The 7,214-nt window shown below is 50.5% G+C and overlaps 1 pseudogene; it reads left to right on the top strand.

Moving 5' to 3' along the window:
• The first annotated feature begins 5,083 nt into the window (after window positions 1-5,083).
• On the top strand, window positions 5,084-6,174 carry LOC144232078 (F-actin-capping protein subunit alpha-1-like; annotated as a pseudogene).
• The last annotated feature ends 1,040 nt before the right edge of the window (window positions 6,175-7,214 follow it).

Below are 7,214 nucleotides of genomic sequence, written 5' to 3'. Positions count from 1 at the left end.
TGACTGCATCCCGGGAGTCCTAGCCGGGCCCCCTGGTCCAGGCAGGCGGAGCCCCGCAGCTCATTCCCTCCACGGGGGTGGGCAGAAAATTGTGGGGCAGCACATCATGGGATACGTGGCAGCAGTTTGGAGCAATGAGGCTAGATTTTTCTTTTTTGAAAGGGGGAGGGGGAGAGAGAGTGGAGGAGAGAGGCAAAGTGAGAGGGAGAGAGAATCTTGGGCTCCAGGCTCAGCACAGAGCCTGATGAGGGGTTCAGTCTCTTGACTGTGAGATCATAACTGGAGCGGAAATCAAGAGTCGGACACTTAAGTGACTGAGCCACCCAAGCACCCCAACAAGGCTAGATTTTTATTATTTTTTTTTTAATTTTTTTTTAATGTTTTATTTATTTCTAGGAGAGAGAGAGAGACAGCGTGAGCAGGGGAGGGTCAGAGAGAGAGGGAGTCACAGACTGAAACAGGCTCCAGGCTCTGAGCTGGCAGTCAGCACAGGGCCCGATGCGGGGCTCAAACCCACGAACCGCGAGATCATGACCTAAGCGAAAGTCGGATGCTTAACCGACTAAGCCACCCAGGCGCCCCAAGATTTTTATTTTTATTTTTTATTTTTTGAAAGAAAGAGAGTGAGCATGGGAGAGCAAAGGGAGAGGGAGGGAGAGAATCTTAGGCTCCATGCTCAGCACAGCACCTGACTCCGGGCTCAAGACTCTGAGATCATGACCTGCACCAAAATCAAGAGTCGGATGCTTAACTGACTGAGCCACCCAGGTGTCCCAACAAGGCTAGATTTTTATTCTTTTTTTTTTTTAATTTATTTATTTTAGAGAGACAGAGAGAGACAGAGCACAAGCAGGCGAGGGGCAGAGAGAGAGGAAGATACAGAACCTAGGCTTTGAGGCTGTCAGCACAGAGCTCAATGCGGGGCTCAAATCCATGAACTGCGAGATCATGACCAGAACAAAAGTCAGTCGCTCAAACGACTGGGCTACCCAGGCGCCCCAAGGCTAGATTTTTAAAATAGTGCTGAGCAAAGGAGATTATGACACAGTGAAAATTACCCAAGTTAAAAAAAAAATTTTTTTTTTCAAAATAACAGTGCCTATTTGCAGAAAACATACAAATGAAAAGATCCACATCCAATACTGTGAGGGGAGAGGGGAGTGGTGTCAGGGGATGAAAGGAATAAACACACAAACAAGACAGGCCAGTGATGCCCACTAAGTCTGCACTCAAGGGCCACAAAGGGAGATGGCCCCAAAGTCCCCAACACAGGCCACAGGAGGAGCCAGGAACCCCAGGCAGATGGGTCAGAGCCCTGCTGACCTCAGAGGTCACCCTCCACTGGCAGAGAAGGGTCTTGGCCAAAGTCAATCCACTGCACACTCAGAGCCCACCCAGGGTGGGCATCTTTCATGCCCTGGAAATGGAGGCAGAAGGAACCTCAAACCTTGGGCAATGGGGCTCCCCTGAGCTGGAGGGAAGGAGGAAGTGAGAAGTGAGTCCTTGCCTTCTCAAAAGTCCTTATAATTAAGGAATTTTTGCCCTTTTCTTGAAGGAGAGTCTTTATCTTTAGATGTACCTTCAGGGGCACCTGGGTGACTCAGTTGGGTAAGCGTTCGACTTCAGCTCAGTTCATGATCTCATGGTTTGTGAGTTCGAGCCCCGCGTCGGGCTGTGTGCTGACAGCTCAGAGCCTGGAGCCTGCTTCAGATTCTGTGTCTCCCTCTCTCTCTGCCCCTCCCCTGTTCTCTCTCTCTCTCAAGATAAATAAATAAATATAAAAAAAAGAAACATCTGTGAAATGATACACAGCCTGAGATGGGCTTCAAAATCATCTAAGAGTGGGGGCAGGGGAGAGTGGATGGGGGGGTGATGAAACCACATCAGCCATGAACTGACGGCTCCTGGACCTGGGGGCGGGTGCACAAGAGTTCATTATGCTTCATTCTCTACGTGCATGTAGGTTTGCAAATTTCTCTAATAGAAACTTAAAAAAAGAAAAAGGTCCCCCTAAGAGTCTGTCATCTGAAGAGAGTAGCCCCTGACCTCAGGGAGCCCCCAGTCTCTTAGGGGAGACACAGCCCCCCGCCCTGTGTGTGGCCACGGCCTTCCTGCATCTTCCCAGCCTGCCTATCTGGCCAGGGGACCACGTGTGGGACAGAGGCATGGTCCTGCCACCAGGAGCTGAGCCCCCAGACCCGGCCTTTGTTACTGAGACCCCAGGGTCGGGCACGGGAACCATGTCTAAGCAGACGTGGTTCTGGTTCTGGCGCTACCTGCTCGTGGCCTAGGTCCCTCACCTTAGCAGCACCTGCCTGAGGAAATGTCCCAGGAGTTCTNTTGGGGGGGGGGGGGGGGGGAATGCCTCCGCTGACCCAGCCCCTCCCGAACCAAGTCTCTCTGTTCGTATCGTGGTTTCTCAGCCCCTGCTGCCTCTGCCCCCCGCGCCTGTATGACAAGAACCAGAATCACCAGTGAGCTGGAGTGTTTCATAAACACTCTGTGTCACCAGGACCAGGGGAGGGAGCCGGCCAAGGTCACACGGTCAGGGAGTGGCAAAGCCGGCTTATGCACAGGTGCACGACCCTGAGCCAGCTGCCCCCTCGCTCACTATGAAGAGTGCCCGTGTTCGGAGCTAGGGCGGGGCCCCGGGACAGTCCCCTTCAAGCCCCAGTCCCACTGCCAGGGCCTCTGACTCAGAGGAGCACCAAGAACTCCTTGCGGGCGAGATGCAAGCCAGAGAGGGGAGGGCTGGGGAAAGAGGGAGGTGACTGAGGGACAGTCCTGCACCCCCTCCAGGGACACAGAGGGGACCAGGGACATCTGTCTAGAAGAGCATGCCCAGCCTCAGGGACTCTATCAGAGGCTGCTGGGTGAGTCAGGAGGTTTAACCAAGCCTGGACCTCCTTCTGTGACGGTAGTAATAGCAGTCAACACTTGTATAGTTCCTGCTGTGGACAAGGCAGAGGTTCCAGATGGGGAAAACTGAGGTATTGAATGATTAAGTAATTTTCCCAAAGTCACTCAGCTTGTAAACGGCAGAGCTAGGATTTGATCCCAGGCAGTCTGCCCTGAGTCTATGCTCTCAACCACCCCTGGGCGCTCTGCAAGAGCAACAGTCAGACTTCTGATTCCCTGGGGGTCTGGTGGCTGTTGATGGGGGCGGGGGGGCTCTATCACAAAAGGGCACAGGCCAGTGGCCACAACTCCTTCCCCCATGAGAGCCCGAGGCACCACTCCTGGGAGCTCAGATGGCACGGACGCAGGCAAGCCAGCAGCTGGCCCCCTGTTTATACCACAGCCCATGGAAAGGGATCTTCACCTGCCCCAGGGTAGGACATCCACTCACCTCTTGCTCCGGAAAGCAGAGTGGAAGGTAAGTGAGCGGCAAGTGACTGTGTCAGAGAGGTGGGTTTGAATTTATTGATTTCTGTTCCTAATTAAAGTCATTAACACAAGGTTCACCAAGATGGGGACACCTGGCTGGCTCAGTCACTGGAAGGTCCAGCCCTTGACCATCAGGTCATGATCTCGCGGTCATAGGATCAAGCCCCACGTAGGGCTCTGCACCGGGTGAAGAGCATGCTTGGGATTCTCTCTTCTTCTCTCTCTGCCCCTCCCCCATCTCAAAATAAATAAACTTTAAAAGAAAAAAAAGAGGGGCGCCTGGGTGGCTCAGTTGGTTAAGCGTCCAACTTCGGCTCAGGTCACGATCTCATGATTCATGGGTTTGAGCCCCGCATCGGGCTCTGTGCTGACAGCTAGCTCAGAGCCTGGAGCCTGCTTTAGATTCTGTGTCTCCCTCTCTCTCTGACCCTCCCCTGCTCACATTGTCTCTCTCTCTCTCTCTCTCAGAAATAAATAAAACATTAAAAATATATATTAAAAAAATAAAAGAAGAAAAAGAAAGTTAACCAAGATCAGTAACACATTCTTTGTGAAACACCCTCACAACCAGTCACAGCGTGGGCCCTGGAGAATCTTACGGAATGGGAGCAGCTGGGACCACCCTCTGCCCCTCCCCCTGAAGCTTGGCTCTCTACAAAGAAATGCCATGTAGTGCAGTGGTGGGTCGGGAGCATGGGTTTCGGGGCAGACAAGCTGGGGCTCCAGGTGATCGCTGCCACTTCCACGCAGTGCGGTGCCAGACCACATATTAGGTAACTTCTGGGCCTCAAGTTTTCTCATCTGCAAAGTGGTAGTGATAAAACCATCCCCTCACAGAAGGTTACAGAGTTTCTGTGGGGTTGCTTTTTTTTTTTTTAATGTTTATTTATTTATTTTGAGAGAGAGAGACCAGAGAGAGGGGGAGACACAGAATCCCAAAAAGGCTCGGGGCTGCCAGTATGGAGCCGGAGGCAGGGCTCAAACCCACAAACCGTGAGACCATGACCTGAGCCAAAACCAAGAGTCAGACACTTAACTGACTGAGTCACCCAGGTGCCCTGGATTACGGGGCTTTAATGAAGTAAAGTGTGTCAAGTGTTCAGCCTGATGCCTGGCACATAGTAGGTGTGCAACATTGGCTATTAGTGTTCCTACTGTTGTCAGGATCGGCCCCGACCGAGCTGCGAGCTCGTTGGAGGAAGGGACCACATCTTGTTTATCACGGTCTATCTCAGCATTGGGCACAGGGCTTGGGACACAGTAGGTGCTCCCAGTTTTAGGTCAAGTTCCCAGAAGCAGATCCTGAGATGGGGATTCCCAGCTCAGTGATTTCCTAAGGCAGTGCTCCCAGGGGGACCAGGGGCCAGGGTGGGGGGGGACACTGAAGAGAGACTAGGGGAAGCAGAGTAGGCCCATGAGGGAGCAGAGGCTGGCTTCATCCTGTCCCCAAAGGGACTCTGCGGTGCACGTTACACTTCAGGGCTCTCCCCACACCAGGCAAGGGAGCTGAGCCCTCTCTCACCTGCACTCCATTCATTGGGTAAGGGCTACTTTGGGGGTGGGGGTAAACTTCCAGATACTTCCACTATGCTCCAGGAACTGGGTGCACTTGGTAGAGAGAGAGAGACCGCAGAAGGGAAAGCACACAGAGGGCAGGGAGGGTGCACAGAAATGGGAAAAGGAAGAGCAGCCCAAAATGGCCGACTTCAGGGATCAGGTGTTGGATGAGGAGAGGGTAGGCATAGCTGCTAAATTCATCACTCATGCATCTCCAGGGGAATGTCATGAAGTGTTCAACGATGTCTGGCTACTACTTAACAATGACAATCTCCTCAGGGAAAGGGTACCACATTTGCCCAGTATAACATGGGTCAGTTCACGCCTGTGAAGATAGAAGGATATAAAGATCAGGTCTTCAGTACAGAACACGGTGACCCGGGTAATAGCAGATTTTTAGATCCCAGAAACGAAATTTCCTTTAAGTTTGATCATTTAGGGAAAGAAGCAAGTGGACCCCCAGCCAGAGAACGCGTAGATAGAGGGCTAAAGCCTTGGAGAGAATCCTCTGATGGTGCTTTAAAGGCCTATGTGAAAGATCATTATTCCAATGGCTTCTGTACTGTTGATGCTAAAACTACAGATGGGCAACAGACCACTGTTGCATGTATTGAACGCCACCAGTTTTAGCCTAAAAACTTCTGGAACAGTCGTTGGAGATCAGAGTGGAAGTTCACCATCATATCACCTACAGCCCAGGTGGCTGGAGTCCTTAAGATTCAAGTTCACTATTAGGAGAAAGGTGACGTTCACTTGGTTAGTCATAAAGACGTACAGGGGCGCCTGGGTGGCTCAGTCGGTTTGGCGGTTAGGCATCTGACTTCGGCTCAGGTCATGATCTCACAGTTCATGGGTTCGAGCCCTACATCGGGCTCTGTGCTGATGGCTGGTTCAGAGCCTGGAGCCTGTTTCGGATTCTGCATCTCCCTCTCTCTCTGACCCTCCCCTGCTCACGCTGTCTCTCTCAGAAAAAAAAGAAAAGAAAAGAAAAAAGACATACAGGATTCAGTAACTGTTTCAAATGAAGTCCAAACTGCCAAGGAGTTTATTAAAATCATAGAGCACATGCTTTTACATCATGACATCAGATAGCAATTAGTGGAAAACTATCAGACAACGTCAGACATCACATTCAAGGCTTTGTGCCTGCAGCTTCCAATTACCCGCACCAAAATCGACTGGAACAAGATACTCAGCTACCGGATTGGCAAAGAAATGCAGAACGCTTAAAGGCTGAATGTAGGATTCTTCATCTGGCAGAAAGAAAAGATTCAACACACGGCTGTATGATAAGTGATTTATAAACAAGAGTGATGTTTTGCAGGTTTTCTAGCCTCGTGGAATACTGCTGAACCTAGAGGATTATCTTGATTCTTTTGTATTCTCTGCCTTATAATTTTCTGTTTTCACTACATCTACTTGTAAAAAAAATTTGTTTAATTCTGCCACATTTAATGATTGGAGAGAGAGATTTATCTGGTGTCACTTTACTGTTTAGAAAGTTTTCCTAGGGGTGCCTGGGTGGCTGTCAGTTAAGCGTCCGACTTTCGCTTAGGTCATGATCTCGCAGGGTTCGTGGGTTTGGCCCCGCTTCGGGCTCTGTGCTGACTGCCAGCTCAGAGCCTGGAGCCTGTTTCAGTCTGTAACTCCCTCTCTTTCTGACCCTCCCCTGCTCACGCTGTCTCTCTCTCTCTCCTAGAAATAAATTTAAAAAAAAAAAAAAAGTTTTCCTAGATGTGAAGCCCTGTGTTTTTTAAAAAATTTTTAATGTTTTATTTATTTCTGAGAGAGAGAGAGAGCGAGAGGCAGCGTGAGCAGGGGAGGGTCAGAGACAGAGGGAGATACAGAATCCGAAGCAGGCTCCAGGCTCTGAGCTGGCTGTCAGCACAGAGCCAGACACAGGGCTCAAACCCATGAACCATGAGATTGTGACCTGAGCTGAAGTAGGACACTCAACCGACTGAGCCACCCAGGTGCCCCTGAAGCCCTGTTATTGATATAGACAGGTAATATGCTCAGTACTTTTCTACCCCTATCTTTCAAAGCACTTCCGGCACTTAAGTGGTTTTTACTGATCCATCAACAGGTAAAGAGGCTATGCTACAAATGGAGTGAATGGAAGACACATTCATCCTTCACCCTCTGACTGCTTCAACCATCATTTACAGCATCTCATAACTGTAGGGTTCCAAAGTTTGGATAGAGCTTTTCAGGTCCTTTTGTGGGAGCAAAGAAGGTTTTCTGGAAACACCATCATAGCCAGCTTCTCT

This window comes from Crocuta crocuta, unplaced genomic scaffold (genome assembly GCF_008692635.1).
Source record: "Crocuta crocuta isolate KB4526 unplaced genomic scaffold, BGI_CrCroc_1.0 scaffold44, whole genome shotgun sequence".
Lineage (NCBI taxonomy): Eukaryota > Metazoa > Chordata > Mammalia > Carnivora > Hyaenidae > Crocuta > Crocuta crocuta.
Note: the sequence above shows the minus strand (reverse complement) of the source record. Positions and strands in the feature narration are given on the sequence as shown.